The sequence below is a fragment of the Bombus pyrosoma genome, linkage group LG16 (genome assembly GCF_014825855.1).
Source record: "Bombus pyrosoma isolate SC7728 linkage group LG16, ASM1482585v1, whole genome shotgun sequence".
NCBI classification, from domain to species: domain Eukaryota; kingdom Metazoa; phylum Arthropoda; class Insecta; order Hymenoptera; family Apidae; genus Bombus; species Bombus pyrosoma.
Genome location: NC_057785.1, coordinates 3,811,076 through 3,830,579, shown reverse-complemented (window position 1 = coordinate 3,830,579; position 19,504 = coordinate 3,811,076). Strand labels below are relative to the sequence as shown.

The window sequence follows — 19,504 nt, the reverse complement described above, 5'->3', positions numbered from 1 at the left end:
GAAAAAATATAACACGAAGTGGGAATTTTAAAATAAAATTGTAAAACCAATCAATTTCACTGGCGTGGTAGCTCCAGTGTTAAGTTCCAGTGGAAGACTCACGCTCTATATCTATAGTGTGTAAGCTCATGAAACTTCAACGTTAACGCTGCAGCACGAAACTAGGAATCTACTAAAATGAGAGAAAAATAGAGGAGACTGAGTATTGCCGGCGCGACTCTCTCGTAGGTCCTTTAGCGGTTTTTCGACGAAATTCTCCGCTGCTGATGGAGAAGCATCGATGGAGGGCCGGTATCAATCGCGAGCAAATAATTGCACCGGGCAGTTGGGTCCACGTCGAAAACACGACTGCGAGACGCAGTAATTGCTCGTTTACGTTGCTTCAAAATTTAATTACGCCAGCGTGGCACGCGAAATCCTGCGAACAAGTTAAATTAACTCCCCGCTGCTGGCTCAGGCACTGACAAATTCGCCAAGCAACTTCCCGGCCGAACACGCGCAGCCAACGCTCTTTTCTCGATAATTGATCCGCACGTGCGAAACATTTGACATAAAATTTTCCCAAATTCCCGTTCCATCCAACGATATCGATAACACTCTGACTAAATTACCGTGGAAAAGTATTGTTTAACGTGGACGTGACGTGGTTGCTGGGACACGAAGAGGAGCGACGTGAAACGAATTTCGAAGATCAATTTTTCTACGAGAAATTTGAAAATATTTCCACGCGTTGGCGCGAGTGATTCCATTTTGACACGGCCTTGAACCGCCAGCATCGAGATAAGAACGTCGCGAAACAGCAACGAATGAGTCGAGTGAAAAGTTTATCGGCCAGATGCGTCGGTGGACGATAAATTCTGCTACTTGCAAGTGCCTCGTATCGTATTAAACAACCGCGCAATTATGGAACAACTGCAAGACGAACGCAGGTGGTGGCCAGAATCGATAGAACGCCATTAGTGAGATTTGGGTCAAGGGCGGGCAGAATGGAAAAAGTTGTAGCAAGTTAGGGAAGTTTCAGGTGCCAACTGTTGGTGGGTCGCGACGTGTAATTGAATCGTTCGGGAAGCACATTGATCGACTGCATAAATTGAGAAGAAGCACAGAGAAGCCACGACGTTACGACAGTTCTCACTTTTTTCCCTTCTTTCTTCCATTTCTTTTCAATTTCTCGCGGTGTTCTTCGTCGGTTATGTCATCTTTCGTACAAGCAAATCGCTCGTTTCTTCAAATGCGAAGGTTAATCGCGTGCACTGAAACGATGAAAACGCGTGGTTAATTAGCCTCGTTTACGAAAGGCTGAATTATCGCGTATAGAGGAAGAATACCTGGCTGAATAAATTCATCTTTCAGACAAATTCGCTGCACGTATGCGAGATACGGAGGACACGCGATGATACAGTGGAAGCGAACCATCCAGCAGCGATAATGTTGCGGTTGAAAGGTGCCGCAAGCTCGAGCCAGGCCACGGAAACGGTGGAAGCGGTGGAAACCGGGGCGAGGATGAAGACAAACAATGTACAAGACAGTTAGACCGCAATTTATTCGCGTAATTTAGCGGCGATCCATCGTGAACGCCGTTCCATGGCTGGGCGCGAAGAAACAAAAGGTCTGAGAAGCGACGACAGTGCCTTGGTAGCGTAAAGAGGATAAAGAGAAGGCAGTTTGCGCGATATATCTCGTCAAGGCAGTAAGTTGATCGAAGCTGCGCGATTATAATAAAACACAGGACGACGTGTTTACGGAGCAAAAGAGAAGAAATCTGAGAAGATTTCAATTTTCCAGAAATATTTACACGTCGTTCAATTACTTTACTAGCTAAGAAATAAAATTAGTTTATTGTTATGGTTTCAGGTGGGAGATGATATCGATAAAATAAAACAAATAATTGTGCACTTACTTGTTTCAGATCGGAGACGCGTACAGTTTCGCGCGTAGAGCCAAGGTCCAAGAAACCTGAAACGATAGTAGCAACAAGTTAGATTAGGAGAATAACTTTCGTAAATTGGTTTTATTGGTTTAATGCAATACTTTGATGTTAGCGTTTTAATTTGACCGATTTAACCGGTTGCTTGTTTTGGACGAGTATACTCGTCATGAAGCAATGGCGATATTTCGTGTTACGACGAGCACCGTCTGTTTGGGATTTTCAGTGGCCATACATTTATAGCTCGGACAGTAGCTCTTCCTTCTTTGGGAAATTCCGAATGACTGTAAATCTGATGACTCAGAGGCTAGGGAAAAATGCCAGGGAAAACCCCTGGCCGATAAGGCACGATGGACTGACGAAACTCAACGGTTGGTGGGGACTATCAGCAACATACTAAGACAGTCATCGACAGAGCGTCGTACCGTGTGGGTGAAAGACTGCAGTCTCAGCGAGATCTTACAACCGTCGTGTTCGGAACATCAACTTTGCTTGTATACAGTAAGTGCAAATAACGTGGCAAATTGCACTAACAGTCGATATATTAAACCTCCTCCAGCTTGAGCCTTATTAATCCATTTAAGGTTCGCGATATCGACCGACCGGTTGGGCCTGACAGGTCGCACGTTAGTTGATAATTCGCGACACCGTCGGTAATAAAATTAGAAAACGAAACAGTCGTTTCGTTGCAACTTCATTCTCTATCGTAACAGCCACGCATACTCTATGTTCGACGAGTATATTCGCGACACGTTCTAGGTACGCGATTTTCAAAGAGATAGCATCAGCTAACTGATCGAAAGGGATTTTCAGATAACGATAATAACAGCGAGTGTTTTTTACGAATTATTTCTTTTTTTTGGAAAACTAAGCAGTTAGCTTCACCCGTCACCAACGGTTGCAAAATGAAAGACGTTAATTAGCGTCTGACGTCGTCAACGCGTCAAAACTGCAACGTAGGCAAAGGAGTCCTATCTGAGCTGGTAGAACTTTAATCGTCCAACCCGATACTAATATCGCAACGAATTGCACTTTAATAGCAACGCGCCCAGTGATACTAATACGGGAACGTACAACGACCTAACCAATAACTCAGACGCGAGACTGTAGGCTGAGACCTGACACCTCAACTGAGATTGAGCGCGGACCTAAACCAGCTTCGCGGGAAACTGACGCTGCATCCCGTGTAGCAGACGCGATATAACGTTAAAACCGTAACATCCAATCCATTGCAACGTCATAATCAATTGTAGGCTACAACTGGGAGCCAGCATCCTATTCTAAAATTAACACCGCGTCCTAATCGATGATTGCAGTCAGGAACGTGGAAGCCAACGCTCCTGACAGTCTAACGCCAACTTGGCCTCGTCTCAACAGGACGATCGTATCGACGAATTTGCCATGAAAAAACTACCAAAAGCAAAAGCAAGGGAAGAAAAATTCCTTCCCGCAAGGATGATCACACGACAGACGATGAAGCAGCGTCGGGACGAGCAATATAATACGTGAACGGGACAGGATTTCCGGGCACGTGCGGTGATTTAGAATAAACGCAATAAAGCAACCCGCTGGCTGCCGGCAAGGGAAGAGAGAGGGCAAATTCATGCGAGACATACGTATTATAATATCACGCATAAAGTTTCTTTACCCCGTTGCAACTTTATGACTTCATAGGAGCCACGGGGCTGGAATACCGGCGACACTATAGCGGGACACGCGATAAAGGAAACAGGATTGCCCGATCGATAACCAATATCCATGGAAACTGGATCCACCTCGTGACCGGGCTGCTCGTCTCACTCCTTTTGCCAGCCACACATCCTTTCGCGATCGTTGCGATTCGTGCCACGGCGTATGCTATTATTACGCGTGTACAGGTTCGAGTTGGCTGAGATTTGGCCCTGCGGGATCTCCAGCGAACTCGATCGATCGCCACGCAAGATCTTGCGAACCGCTCTAATTGGTATCTCGTGATTTTACGTTCGGTTGGATCGCGATAAGAGAAAAATTCGATCGTGATTTATGACGACCCCTGGAGGGACTTTTGCACGTTGAACGTGCAGCGCGTTTGTGATTAAAGTTGACAGGAACCTGCTATTGTCATTTACAGTTGTAAAATGTCCGATGGTAGATAAACACATCTAAATATATTGTATTAATAATATATGATAAAACTTTTTAACAAACGATTTTGTTGCACTATGGAACCTAAAGAGACTCTTGAACGTGTTCAGGTTGACCGATGGAGGAACGAGTGGATGAATTTGTAATAGAAAAATATATTGAAATAAGTACAGGTATAAGTATAACCTGTATAGATGTTAGCCTTGGACTGGGTCTTTGATTAAGGGATATGAATATACAGATCCCACAAAGTTTCACTATTATATGTATTATTATACTAACTATTATATACATTTTCTTTCTCTTTTTTATGTATTGTTGAGGTTGACTGATAGAGGAACGAGTGGACGAATTTGTAATAGAAAAATATATTGAAATAAGTAAAGGTATAAGTATAGTGCGTGCTGATCCAGATCTTCATTCTTACAACGTCACAATACAATAGAAGAAGCTATGATAGCGAGCAGGTTTATATATTTATAGCAAAGGACATTACCAAAAAGTTGACATTGTGGCACCAGCTGAAGGCTACAAGAAACAGCAATAGAAATCTACTCGTAGCTCTTTTCTTTCCAGACCTTGTAACCCAAAACGTAATTTATATTCAAAGGCACGATAATATGGACCTCTGCTTATTTGGAATATTTTTTTGTTTCACTAAATTCTATTCTCTTCGTAACAGCGGTGTGCAGGTCACGGATATACAAAAGTAAAGATGTAGAGTCTTTCTTCAAGTAATTACTTCAACAAGAACGCTCGATAAAATTGTTGTTAAGCCACGTGGATTTCCAGAGGCCGCTATTCCTAACCGTCGCTCGTGGCATCGCAGTATCGCGAGCGAACCGTCTCAAGTAGCTCAACACATACAATGTAGCGACCAGCATCAAACAGGGAGTTCGAAAAACGTCGATTCGTTTCGTTATTTCAAACACTCATAAGGTGACACGCGTGATCATGGCGTGATCAGTGGCGTGATCGGTGGCGTAACCCGAGCATGGTGGGGATCGTCCCCCATGAACCACAAAGGGCCCATCGAAGGGCAATCAGTATCGATCGAGAATCCAAACCAAAAACACTAACGTCTTCGACGAATTACAAGTCGTCCTAATACAAAATACATTGTAAAGTCGAGTCGAATCGTTACACCAAATTAACTGTATTATCTGTCAAATAATTTGTGGCGCATCACTATCCTGTTGTTTATATATATATATATTGTCAAATATATAATTTTTGTTGACTCTGTTAATTCAGTGTTAATCTCAACCAACCACCTCTGTCATCTTAACAGACACAGAGGAACGACTAATTCGCGGCGTCGATTTTCTGAATCGTAGCGAGAATTTACGCCTCCCGCTGACGCGCTTTCCTCGCGATCGCGTCTCTCCGCGAACGGTCGTAACATTTTCTGGGTCTCCTTGTTTATTTTTGGATATTCGAATATCAAGTCCCAGTGGCGCATGCAGACTTGACGGTGGCAGTCTAATTTGTCCTTCAGAATATCAATCGCGATGGGGTAATTAATTTCCGTAACGTCCAACGATTGGATGCTTCGCGCGGCCTTTCCGGTTAAAGAAGATCGAAAGTAGTGGAATTTTTGTGCGACAGTGATTCGATCGCTTCGATCTATCGTGGACGAGAATGCGTCATAGAAAGAATGCCAATTCTCGATGGCACCGTCGAAAGTAGGTAACTGAATCTCTGGTAATTTAATTGCCGTCGGCTCGGCAACGTTGGGCGAATCGCGGCTTGGCGATTTCGACGACGATGATGCTGGTGCATCGTCCATGAGAGTGTGTAAACGAACTACCAGATCGTAATAGATATCGGTTATCTCGGAAACGCGCGCGTCGTTCCGCTCGCCTAAATCTTCTAACTCATCTTGCAATGCTCTATACTGCTTCCACGTGTCGTCGAGCAATGAGTTATACGCCGTCAAAGAGGCCTTGTTCCGTCTGTTGGATTGTTCGTACTCGTCGAGTCGTATTGATAGGGTCGTAAACCGACCGATTTGGAAGCCTCGTTTTCGATGCAAGGAGGTAATTTTATCTGCGCCTTCCATTGGTAGCGGATCGTATGACAATGTAATGAACGAGCTTACCCGTGGTTGTGTATTCGGATGTCGCTCGTCACGGTGTGTGTCTCGACTGGCGTCTAAGACGTTTCCTTGCAGAAGTAGACCCTTTGTTTGTTGACGTGAGGATGCGTGGTTGCGTTCTTCAACCACCGAGTTATGCCTCTTCAAAATGACTGCCCTTGGCGTTACTTACTTCGCTCGAGTGGTAACGCGTCCGTTGTTGTTTATATCGGATTCACGTGGCACTGTATGAAGTGGGTGTCACTGGTGTGCACTTTCACTCAACGCGTGATCCGGCTCGAAGGACCAGAAAATGTTACGACCGTTCGCGGAGAGGCGCGATCGCGAGGAAAGCGCGTCAGCGGGAGGCGCAAAATTCTCGCTACGATTCAGAAAATCGACGCCGCGAATTAGTCGTTCCTCTGTGTCTGTTAAGATGACAGAGGTGGTTGCTTGAGATTAACACTGAATTAACAGAGTTAACAAAAATTATACATTTGACAATATATATATATATATATATAAACAACAGGATAGTGATGCGCCACAAATTATTTGACAGATAATACAGTTAATTTGGTGTAACGATTCGACTCGACTTTACAATGTATTTTGTATTGGGACGACTTGTAATTCGTGGAAGACGTTAGTGTTTTTGGTTTGGATTCTCGATCGATACTGATTGCCCTTCGATGGGCCCTTTGTGTTTCATGGGAGACGATCCCCACCATGCTCGGGTTACGCCACCGATCACGCCACTGATCACGCCATGATCACGCGTGTCACCTTATGAGTGTTTGAAATAACGAAACGAATCGACGTTTCTCGAACTCTCTGTTTGACGCTGGCCGCTACATTGTATGTGTTGAGCTACTTGAGACGGTTCGCTCGCGATACTGCGATGCCACGAGCGACGGTTAGGAATAACGGCCTCTGGAAATCCACGTGGCGTAAGAATTGTAATTTCGTTCTACTACGCTGCATTGCACTGCGCTTGCATCTTGGAATTATTTCGATAAAGACAAATGACAGAAATTCCTGCAAATTTCTAGACGTACAGTAGCATCTCTTTAAACGCTCGTCTTTTTGTTTCCCGTAATTGACCGGTCATTTTCACTATTATTAGGCCTTTCCCTTAACCAGATAACCGCGTTCGACGTATATACACGTCATTTGGATTTATTTCGACGCGGTTGACGTATATACTCGTCGTGTGAAATAAAAAATTACCATTTACTATAAGAACTGAAAATTTGAGTAAAAAGAGTTACAAACGTCATTTAGTGGCACGTTTCCATTATACTTTCAGCAGATCTATTGGGTTGGCAACTAAGTGATTGCGGATTTTCTCATCATGCGGTAATTACTAAATCCGCAATCACTTAGTTGCCAAGCCATTATTCTCTTCGTAACAGAGGTCTCCAGGTCGCGGATATACAAAAGCAAAACTTCAACAGAATTAAAATTAGACGGACATGAAAATTCCTCTTCCTTCGCTTACAGCGCATCGATTGGCGTGTTTGGTGGTTGAAAGAAGCTGAGGGAAATCCACTATTGCCATTTATAGTCACAGATATATAGTCTACAGTCAGAATTGAAGTTGCTCAGAGGAAAGATGAAAATTTGTCAGGTTTGGGATGGCAGATTCGAAAGAGTTAGCGTGTCTTGAAAATTGAAAATCCGAGGGATACGGGCAGTGGCATGAGTTGGATCTTATCCGGGTAATTATCAGCAGAGGTTTAATTCCAGAGAATGTACAGTACCCTTCTTCTTCGTTAAATGCGAGCAAGATAAAGCTTATCCGACACATTCGTTTGTTTTACTACGCGAACTGAGAAGAGCTGACGCTCGAACAGTCTCAGAGGCAAGGAAAGTACTTTACTCGACGCTATCTAATGTTATTGTTCGGAATGTGAAACTGCGTGGAGAAGGAGCTTCTAGCAGAAAGTTCTTCGCAAATCTCATCTGCTCGATTTCGTATGAGAAACGAAAGAAACTACCCGAATGCACGATACGTCGAATCATCGTCCAAAGATGAAAGAAAAATGCTCGATAGAATTATTGGCATTTTCCTAAGCGCGAGATACGACTGCGCGAAACAGAGCACTTGAATGCTGGCGAGATTTCGTGGAAATCGCGATTGAAGAAGGCAACTACGACCGACCATGTTCTACTTGGAAATTCAGCCATAGATCGTGACAAGACGAGAGACTACGCTGGTAGTTTCTGGCAGAACTGCCAAAGCTCGTTACGTCCTGTAACCCGTTGGATCATGCGATGTCTATGGTAGAACTCGGCCGTGATTCCCATTATCCTACTTCAAGAGCTATACAACTTCCACCTGAGAGGTAGATGCTGTCCTATTAGGTTTCCCGCTTGATGGATAGTCAGTTTCACTTTAGCTTTGCCAAACTTATCTAAGCAACGAATATCGCCCATCTTTTTCCATTTCTCCTTCTCTACAAAATTAACATTATTGCCCTCGATCGTCGTTTGCGAAACGATGCACAAAATATCGTATCAACTTTCTGAAAATTAATGGAAAATGATGCGAACGAGTAGTTCGTGGTGTTGTTAAATTCGAAAGAAACTTGCTGCCAAGAAAATCGTGGGCCTTAAAATCCATAGCGCGAAGATCGTAATATCGGTAGATGAAACTGCACGGTAGAAAAGCGGCAAGTAAATTGACTTTATTAAATTAAACGTGCGTTATATTTAATACAGTTTGTATTGGGACTTTTTGCTGTCTCGCGTGAAATGAAATTACAGCCGCGAAAGGATTAAAGCGACAGAGACAACGTGGAATGGAAAAGAAAAGGAAGATAGAATTTCGCGATAATGAAAGGAAGTATTGGAAAAAGAATGAGCAAAGGGAGGAGAGAAATTGAAAGAGCAGCAATAATTATAATTGGGTGCAAATAATCGGTCGGCGAACAATCGATATGTCGGACGCGGTCTCCGCTTCCTTTTGCTCTTTATCCGGTTTCCTTGCTGCTTCTCTCAGCCTGTGAATTCACCTCGTGGCTAGCGGAGAAAATTTCCGACCGCCAGCTCGATAACATCGGGTCCCGCGGGAACCAACTTCCTTTTAAGGATAACGTAATGCGTTTGCTTTTTAACGAAAGCTAAAACGAGCAGAGAATCCTTGCACATCGAGCATCCACCGAATTATCGCACGTTTGCTCGCTGCTTTCTCTGCCAACGATAATATTTGCTCTGTCTTAAGCGGTTCTCGATACCATCGTCTAAATAACACGGGCTATCGGTTAATTTTTTACTCCTGATGGAGCTACAGTTTACGAGTTGGAACAGCGAGAGCAAAGAGAAGACGATCCTCGCTCTTTGTTTAACCTGATTTTTGTAATCCCAATCTGCGTTATCGTCGCCGAGACACAATTTAGCGATGGAAAAACCAAGATGGTCCAACGAATTACCGAGATGTGTGTAATTTTGTGTGCTACGCTAGATTAATGTCCAGCTGGAAAAATTGTAAAGCACAAATTAAATTAAAAGAAAAGAAAACGCTAGATTAGAGTAGTAGTGGCACACATATATGAGGATGAGTGTGTGGGAGTATGTGCGTGCACAGCTCCGACGGTAATCTGGTAAAGAAGATGGCGAGACAGATAGAAAGTTGAGACGCGGGCAAATATGTATCCACGAATATCTTGTCAATCACATATTGAATTAATCTGAAACTATTTTCATATCAATTCTAAGTGTGACTTTAGTGTTTCTTTACTTATATTTCGGCAATTAAGATCCACAATTCTCAACGCGAACATCCCGCAGGGCACCTGTGAACTGGGCCCTGGCGACGCCTTCGGCATAGTATTGGGTTGTCCGAAAAGTTTCTTTCGTTTTATGAGGAATAATAGACGCACAATGTTTTTTGTTTTATATTATTTTGTCGAATTACGTAGGATCAATTTTGTTCTGTTGAGATAAACACCGTGATATTTCACAGACTTGGTTTCACGTTTGTATGAAGGTACATTGTCGCAGAAAACACGTTTGTGAAAGAAAGACACTTTCTGGATAACGTAATATATAAATTTTGCAAAAATCAGCTCTGGATATTCTCTGACGGAGAAATCGGCAGGTACGCGGAAAAATACAAGAACGGCAACACATCCACACCAGCTGGCTGCTGAAGCGAGCGAAACTCTCACAGAAAGAAGACTAAAAAGAAAACACCTCACTGACCTCACTAAAGAAATAAAATAGTCAAAATAGAAGATGGTATCCCTGTGGGGTTAGCCATCCGCATGTTATTTAGCAATTGAGTTAGAAAAATTTAGCAAATGTTCAGCTGGACAAATTGTAAAGTACAAATTAAATAATAAAAAAAGAAGAAAAAAATAATTACAAGACTAAAAAGACCACCCCACTGGCAAGCTCGAAGATGGTATCCCTCTGGGGTTAGCCATCCACACGTTATTTAGCAATTGAGTTAGGAAAATTTAGCAAATGTTCAGCTGGACAAATTGTAAAGTACAAATTAAATAATAAAAAAAGAAGAAAAAAGATAATTACAAGACTAAAAAGACCACCCTACTGACAAGCTCGAAGATGGTATCCCTCTGGGGTTAGCCATCCACAAGTTATTTAGCAATTGAGTTAGGAAAATTTGCCAAATGTTCAGCTGGACAAATTGTAAAGTACAAATTAAATAATAAGAAAAGAAGAAAAAAGATAATTACAAGACTAAAAAGACCACCCCACTGGCAAGCTCGAAGATGGTACCCTGTGGGGTTAGCCATCCACAAGTTATTTAGCAATTGAGTTAGGAAAATTTGCCAAATGTCCAGCTGGACAAATTGTAAAGTACAAATTAAATAATAAAAACAGAAGAAAAAAATAATTACAAGACTAAAAAGAAAACAGCCTACTGACCTCACTAAAGAAATGAAATAGTCAGACTCGAAGATGGTATCCTGTGGGGTTAGCCATCCACACGTTATTTAGCAATTGTTACGACCGTTCGCGGAGAGACGCGATCGCGAGGAAAGCGCGTCAGCGGGAGGCGTAAATTCTCGCTACGATTCAGAAAATCGACGCCGCGAAGTAGTCGTTCCTCTGTGTCTGTTAAGATGACAGAGGTAGTTAGTTGAGATTAACACTGAATTAACAGAGTTAACAAAAATTATATATTTGATAATATATATATATATATAAACAACAGGATAATGATGATTCGACTTAACCTTACAATGTGTTTGTAATTCGTTGGAGACGTTAGTGTATTCCGTTTGGATCCTTGATCGATACTGATTGCCCTTCGATGGGCCCTTTGTGTTTCATGGGAGACGATCCCCTCCATGCTCGGGTCACGCACCGATCACGCCATGATCACGCGTGTCACCTGATTAGTGTATTCAAAATAACGGAACGAACCGACGCTTCTTTTCCCTTTTTTTTTTTTGGAACTCGCTCTGTTTGTTGTTGACCGTTACATTGTTTATTTGTCGGGCTGACCGTGACGGCTCGCTCGCGACACTGCGATGCCACGAGCGACGGTTAGGAATAACGACCTCTGGAAAGCCACGTGGCGTAACAGTAATTGAATTAGAAAAATTTGCCAAATGTCCAGCTGGACAAATTGTAAAGTACAAATTAAATAATAAAAACAGAAGAAAAAAGATAATTACAAGACTAAAAAGACCACCCTACTGACAAGCTCGAAGATGGTATCCCTCTGGGGTTAGCCATCCACATGTTATTTAGCAATTGAGTTAGAAAAATTTAGCAAATGTCCAGCTGGACAAATTGCAAAGTACAAATTAAATAATAAAAAAAGAAGAAACCACCCCACTGGCAAGCTCGAAGATGGTATCCCTCTGGGGTTAGCCATCCACATGTTATTTAGCAATTGNAGTTAGAAAAATTTGCCAAATGTCCAGCTGGACAAATTGTAAAGTACAAATTAAATAATAAAAAGAAATAAAAGAAAATAATTACAAGAATAAAAGGAAACCACCCCACTGACCTCACTAAAGAAATAAAATAGTCAAACTCGAAAATGGTATCCCTGTGGGGTTAGCCATCCACATGTTATTTAGCAATTGAGTTAGAAAAATTTGTCAAATGTCCAGCTGGACAAATTGCAAAGCACAAATTAAATAATAAAAAAACAAGAAACATTCTCTGTTCTAACACTGTGAACCGTCACTCTGTTAGATTCGTACAATAAATTTTATTATTATATCTAAAGTTCAATTCTTCACCTTATTTGTGAAACGTTCGAACTGCGACGTGAGATATTTCTTGTGCCCCCTACGTCACATTATTCGCGTTTTTTTTATTATTATTATTTAATTTGTGCTTTACAATTTACCTTACTTTTACTGGAGGATGGCTACCTAACTTATTTTTTATTCACGTGCGATGACCGGTCGATCGTAGGTTAATTATACCTGCTACGTTTACCTTAATTACGTCAGCTGATTACCTAGGCTTAATTCAGCGAAAACCTAAACGCTCGTGCGTATGGTAAGACGACGATAGCTAATATTCGCTGGCTCGTTTGACCTCGGTTTAATAATTCCTAACGCTATTACTAAGTCAAACAAGTTGACTATCAGCTAGTCAATTTCTATGCATAATTTATAGCTGAAGTAAAGCCAATAGGTTAAGCGTCCGATGCGAGTACAAGAGTTAATATTCGCTACTTTTTGTTTAACCCAACTCGGCTAGTTGCAAACTCGTTAATTAATTTCCCCTTAGAGTGGAAAGTGAAGCTCGGCGATGATGGAAAAGACGAGGAGATCAGCGAGGCAGACCGTGAAAGAGCCGAGCCATCTGCGAAACACCAAGTCCACCACGGAATAATCGACAATCGTCTAATTGTCCTAACCGACCGAGCAACCTTCATCGAACAAGTTAAACGAATGGAGGCAAAGCGCAACCGGTCGGCGAGGATTTCGTGCGAAACTTGCTTTCGAAAGGAGGAACTGGTCTCCCCAAAGGCCAACATCCCAGCGAAATCTAATTTCTACATGTCAATGGGATTAGCCCTGTAACTAATGGCATTAACGAAGTCACGATGCCGTTCATTAGCGTGACGAGGCGTCGAAGGAAGCAGTTTCCGGAAGCTGGGACGCCGGCAGCTGCAATGGAAACAGCAGGACAATGGAGTTTCGCGATTCCACGGCCAACCAGCTTCCAAAGGGACTGTTTAAGTCTCGTCATTAAGCTCGTAAGCCCCGTCGTCGTCTCTCGTGCAGCGATACACAGACCACCAGCTGCGAAAGCGCTTCCCAGTCACGCTTCGAACAAAATTCCACGGACGATCCAACCAACATCCTTTCGCTTCTCAAGATCGGCTTTGTCGCTGTTTTAGCTGCTTCGCGCCTGGCTCGTCACAGCAAAATTCAAACCCTCGTGTAATGGCGTTACATTAACCACATAGGTAGGTGAGAAATTAGGCGCTCGTAGGTGGACATCAGATACAGACACGGCAAAATAGAGAACCTAATCCAGACACGGCAAGATCCAGATCCTCGCTCTTACGATGTTACAACACAATACAAGATTGACTGGGAGCAGGTTCATGTATTTATAGCAAAGGACATTACCAAAAAGTCGACATTGTAGCTCTAGCTGAAGGCTGCAAGAAACAGCAATAGAAATCTACTTGTAGCTCTTTTCTTTCCAGACCTTGTAACCCAAAACATAATTTATATTCAAAGGCACGATAATATGGACCTCTGCTTATTTGGAATATTTTTTTGTTTCACTAAATTCTATTCTCTTCGTAACAGCGGTGTGCAGGTCACGGATATACAAAAGTAAAGATGTAGAGTTTTTCTTCAAGTAATTACTTCAACAAGAACGCTCAATAAAATCGTAATTTCGTTCTGCTACGCTGCATTGCACTGCGCTTGCATCTTGGAATTATTTCGATAAAGACAAAACGACAGAAATTCCTGCAAATTTCTAGACGTACAGTAGCATTTCTCGTTTCCCGTAATTAACCGGTCATTTTCACTATTATTAGGGCTTTCCCTTAACTAGTTAACCGCGTTCGACGTATATACACGTCATTTGGATTTATTTCGACGCGGTTGACGTATATACTCGTCGCGTGAAATAAAAAATTACCATTTCCTATAAGAACTGAAAATGTGAGTAAAAAGAGTTACAAACGTCATTTAGTAGCACGTTTCCATTATACTTTCAGTAGACCTATTGGGTTGGCAACTAAGTGATTGCGGATTTTGTCAATACCACCTAATGACAAAATCCGCAACCACTTAGTTGCCAACCCAATAATTCGTTATGCAGATTCCGCTTTAATTTTGTCGTATTCGAGTACTTCTGTACGTCAGATTTCTAGATGTTTATGTAAAATCTATGGGGTAGCGGAGATCGGACAAACTGAATCAGGTTTAACTTCACTAAATAACGTGGTTCGTAAGAAGATGGTGAGCGAGGCCAGGTGGGATCACGGGCAGATTCCAGGTCAAGGATATTCATTTTCTCGGAAACAAGGTTGATTGGACGAGCCTACAAACTCGGTGTACAAGATCTCACCACGGTCAATATTCCATCACGGAGTGCCGGCAATTTAGAGGTCCCGTGTAAACGAACTGGCAAATAAAAGCGGCGCCCGGCAGCTTCCGCGCCGTTGTAAATATTTAAATAGGTCCGCGCGCACGCACAAGACCACGAAGAGAAAAGGCCATGCACGACGATAGACCGTGCATTCGTTGCTGGCACGCGTACTCTTTCCAGTGTTCGCTTCGCAATGTTAAAAGATGCAACGAGAACGTTTGCCTCGTATTCCTTGGATATCTGCTTCCATCTCTACTTGCCCTTCTCTTTATCATCCGACTATGGAAATTCCTTCCGTTCTAGAGGATCCTTTTATCTAGGAATATCTACGAGGAATATCTAGGAAAATAGGGTTGCTGGGAATATCAGTCAGAGATATCGACAGGAAAATTCGAAGAAACGATGGATAACAAAGTTATTCAGAGGGTTCCGCCATTTACGAACAACCTCGCCAGAATTTTCATCTTCTTCCTAATTCAGCTTGGCGATACGTCTTCTGTACGAGATGATGATGCTCGTCCAGCCTATTTTTCGCGATACTTCCCATCAACGGAGTAGAGCCAACTTAGGCAGACTGTGTGATCAAAGTCTGAGAAGGATGAAGATGATCCCTAGGTTAGCCATAGGCAATAGAGAAATCGGATATATTTGTAAGTATCGGGTGAAAATGTGTACGAACCGACAAGAAGCGAGCTAAAGATTAATTGGCTAATGCGTGACAATGGCACAGAAGCATTCCTAATATTCGATAATTGACCAGACCCTGTCATACGATGCGAGGTGGCACTGTGTATGTGTGAAACGAGGATTAGTCGTTGCTGGTTGTAGATGCCGCGCTGCTGTTGGTACTGCAGTATTTTTCTTCCTATTTAAGAATCGTGGAAGAAAAATCGGACTTCGGTCGCCGGGATTCGATCCCGGGATCCGAACGTTCGTAACCTAAGGCGCTAACCACTGCGCTACCGTCGTCCGTTGCTAGTTAGTGGCGGTATTTGTGTTGTCGAGTGCCGCCACAGATGTATAGAACTGTTAGATATATCAACTACATAAACTTAGATCCATCAACTACATAAATCATAATACATAAGCAACGATATACATATGAAAAAAGTATACATACAGAGGCAGTCGTTGCCTGAGAGTGGCTGATTCAAGGGAAATGTGTCGAGAGATTATTATTTAAAAACGTAACATTATTTTATAACATCTGGTGACTGTAATTCTCAGCCCCTGTTTATTCCCCGCAGCTTGATCACGCGGTTCACCTCCGGTTGTCTTAACTCAACGCCTTACGGTGCTACCCTGTTATAGGTTCCATTAGTCCAGTAGTACTGCAGTAGTGCAAAAGTCCCTAGAGTGGCACCGAGCAAATCATTGGAAGGAAGAACTTGCAACGGAGATTCGTGGACGCAGCGAGGCGTGGGAGTGTGATTTACAGCGACAGGGCGCGAAAATGAAAGAAAAATCGTCGCAGATAACGCCTTATTTACGACAGCCGCGTGGCTACGTAAAGGAAGACGCTCACGCCACACTATCGCACGGACCCAATGCCGTGACTGTCGGCTGTAAATCGGTACACACGCCCTCTCCCGGGGTAACAAACGTCGCAGCAACCCCTGGCATGGGCCGTGTCGCAGGGTCCGTGGCTACGAACGATCTGTACCACCAGCGCACAACCGAGCGCTACCCTCGTCAACACCAACGCCCTCCTTCCTTTCGCGTTCCCCTTTCGAGCACCGTTTCGGCTGAACGTTTGCACTGTCTGTCAGGTGCAAGGACGACGGTTGATCGAAAAAGGGTGGATTCAACGAGGGGTGCATGGACGATTAGGCTACTCGAGGGCTAACGACAGACGGTCGCACGATGTTTCGCTTTCTTTGTGGAATTTTAGTAACCGGTTAACATACAGATAGCTGGGAATTTTATCAGATTCAGACACGTGGTTCTGCGATCGAGGCAAGCATCGAGCACGAAGCTCGGAAGGGCAGACTTTTTAATTGAACAATTGTTCGAGATAATACGTTATATATATATTGAGATATGTGTAACTTTGTGTGCTACACTAGATTAATGTCCAGCTGGACAAATTGTAAAGTACAAATTAAATAAAAAAGAAAAACACTAGATTAGCCGCGTAGTAGTGACACACATATATGAGTACGATTGTGTGGGAGTATGTGCGTGCACAGCGTCCCGTAAAACAGAAGAATGCAACTGTTCCGTTGGTACTGTGCTAAAGAGAAGATGGTCAGACAAACAGAGTGTTGAGTATCCATGAATATCTTGTCAATCATATATTAAATAAATCTAAAACTATTTTAGTATGAATTCTAAGTGTAACCTTAGTGTTCCTACACATTTATTTCGCCGATTAAGATCCACAATTCTTAACAATATATATACCAAGGAGACAAAGGCAATGATCGCTTCGACAGTGAAATGACAATGGCGGAAACGAGAATGAAACTTCCGGGGACCGTGGTTCTCGAAGATGACGAAGATTCTGACGAGATCAGAAGGTAAAATAGCGGTCGTAACGTCCATCTGTTCCTTCCTTGACGACCATCAACTTAGTTGCCAACCCAATGAAACAGCGTCACAGAGAAGGACGCACGAGATCATTTACCCTGACCGCGGTAGATTAGTATCGTGTAAGAAAAAAGAAGTGTGTCAACGGTGTTCAGACGATTGAGAAGGAAAGTCTGCGCGCTGAAGAAAGAAGCGATCGCGAGGTGTAGCGGAAAGAGGGAGAAACGGTGACCCAGCGAGCAGCAGTCGGTTATTTTTCTTCGTTCTACGTGCAGCGTATTACGGCGTTACGCTCCACTGTAATTTCCGCGCCGCTTTTATTTACGACCTAGTCGCCAACGAAGACCCGTTCCGCACGCAGCGAATCGCCGTGGCCGATAAAGACGTTGCCCTCGCTCGTGCGTCCAGCTACTGCTTATTTACATATCATTATGTTTCCTATGCGACTGCTGTTCAAAACTCTCGTGACTCGCTTACGTTCGTTGCGAGTTATTTTCAGATTTTATGGCAGCGTGGCGAGTGAAATTCGTGCGGTTGACGAGAGATTGGAAGCAAAGGGAATATTTATGCCGGGCCAGCGATAAAGAGAGTGGCGACCGAGCGCATTTCGCATGAACGTCGTTGCTACCATTTGGCAGCCGGCCGGTGACGAAGCCTCCGAGTGAATTCGTAGCTTCGATATTCCTTTCGTTTTTCTCTACTTCTCATACACCGTTAGGCTACTTTCGCCATTTACGAAGAAAGAAACTGTCCAGAAGACTACGCAACAGTGAATCCTGCATTCTGCATACGCTGGTCTACGTATATGAGGTGTGCACGTTGCGACTTCAAAATTATTTAGAGAAATAAACCAGCGTGCAGATTTCTTTTTTTAGTATTTAATTTGTACTTTGCAATTTGTCCAGCTGGACATTTGCTAAATTTTCCTAACTGAATTGCTAAGTAACTTGTGGATGGCTGCCCCCAGCAGGATACCATCTAACACTCTGAACCTTCACTCTGTTGAACTCGAACAATAAATTTTTATTTATTTTATTTTTCGTGCCACTACATCTAAAGTTCAACTGTTTATCTTATTTGTGAAACTTTCAAACTGCCACGCCAAGAGACCACCGGTCAATTTCGTGACTTCTTGTGTCTCCTACGTGACAATTGCACGTTATATTCTAATAATTATTATTCTATTTATAATTATATTATGTTCTAATTATATACGTAATATTCTCCATGTGTGTGCGTTCTTTTGAACAGCGCGATACGAAAGACAATAGGAATAATGGCGAGAGTATGGTAAAAGAGGGTTGAAAACGAGAGTCAGAGATCGGGAAAACACAGATCGAGAGATTAATGGTGGAAATGAAAGTAGTGGTAAGAAGCAATGCTCGCGGAGAGCGCATGATGGATGGAAAATTTAAGCGACAGAGAGCAACTTAGTTGTTGGATTTTTCTAGCTGCCATAAATCGTGGCGCATCGTACTCGTCGCGAGATTGCCACTGAAAGAGTCGCTGGTCTGGTCGAAACTGAAGCGGAGCAACGGACACGAATAAATGAAGACTAAGAGGGTCGATAAATCGGTAAACAAACTCGCGGCGATCGACTACCAAACTCCTGAGCGGAAAATCCTGGTTGCCAAGTTTAAATTAAAAAACAGATGCACTGCGAAAGCAACTTTCCGTGCGATATTGGCTATCCCTTTACGGGGAAAAAAACAAACGAGCAAAGTTTGCCAAACTTCGTTTAACAATTAAACTATTATCAGCGATAAAGCGAGCGAGTTTAAAGTCCGAAGCACGCCGCCTCCTCTCGTATTATTATTATTCGAAGCTGTTCCAATGCTTGGAACGTTGCAACTCGATTGGATTTTTCCCGGCGAGAAACGTCCACCTACGATCTGCATCCTTTCAACCCTTTCAGCGCTACGAACGTATATATACGTTCTCACATAACCATTCAATTTAGGCTAAAAGCGGCGTGATAAGAAAGACGTATAGATGTTATCCACCTGACATTCTGATGATTTCGTTGAAACAAAAGAGATCAATTATCAAACTAGCAAACCAAAGCGAAAAGCAAAGCGCGTAACAGACTACAATGCCTTTCGTGAAAAATAAGCAGCCCACGGTGCGCTTGTTCGTAAAGAGTGGGCCATCCATGGCGCACGCTTAACGTTGGACAACGCAGCGCTCAAAGAATTAAACAGCGTGCTGGCCAATATTTCCAGTTCAACATTTTCCATTTCCCACGTAACATCCTGGCGTGCAAATTCGCACGGCCAATCGATAGCGAACGG

The 19,504-nt window shown here is 43.0% G+C and overlaps 1 protein-coding gene and 1 long non-coding RNA gene across 6 annotated transcripts in view; one reads left to right on the top strand and one right to left on the bottom strand.

The window, feature by feature from the left end:
• The window catches only part of LOC122576376 (alpha-mannosidase 2), a 174,661-nt gene that overhangs the window by 104,853 nt on the left and 50,304 nt on the right, over nt 1-19,504 (bottom strand). For 2 of the 4 annotated variants that reach the window (XM_043746570.1, XM_043746567.1), the window contains exons 1-2: nt 2,032-2,163; nt 1,901-1,956 (exon numbers count right to left, since the gene is read on the bottom strand). The gene's annotated coding sequence lies outside the window, so the exon portion shown is untranslated. Of the gene's footprint in view, nt 1-1,900; nt 1,957-2,031; nt 2,164-19,504 lie in introns of those variants that run through there. The other 2 variants (XM_043746566.1, XM_043746569.1) reach the window with 1 other exon arrangement.
• On the top strand, nt 2,278-5,300 carry LOC122576381. 2 transcript variants are annotated; one of them, XR_006319742.1, is made up of 3 exons: nt 2,278-2,428; nt 3,244-4,644; nt 4,734-5,300. It is a non-coding gene; the product is annotated as an uncharacterized LOC122576381 (long non-coding RNA). The 2 variants fall into 2 exon arrangements; XR_006319741.1 differs by having other exon boundaries at nt 2,279-2,428; nt 3,244-5,300.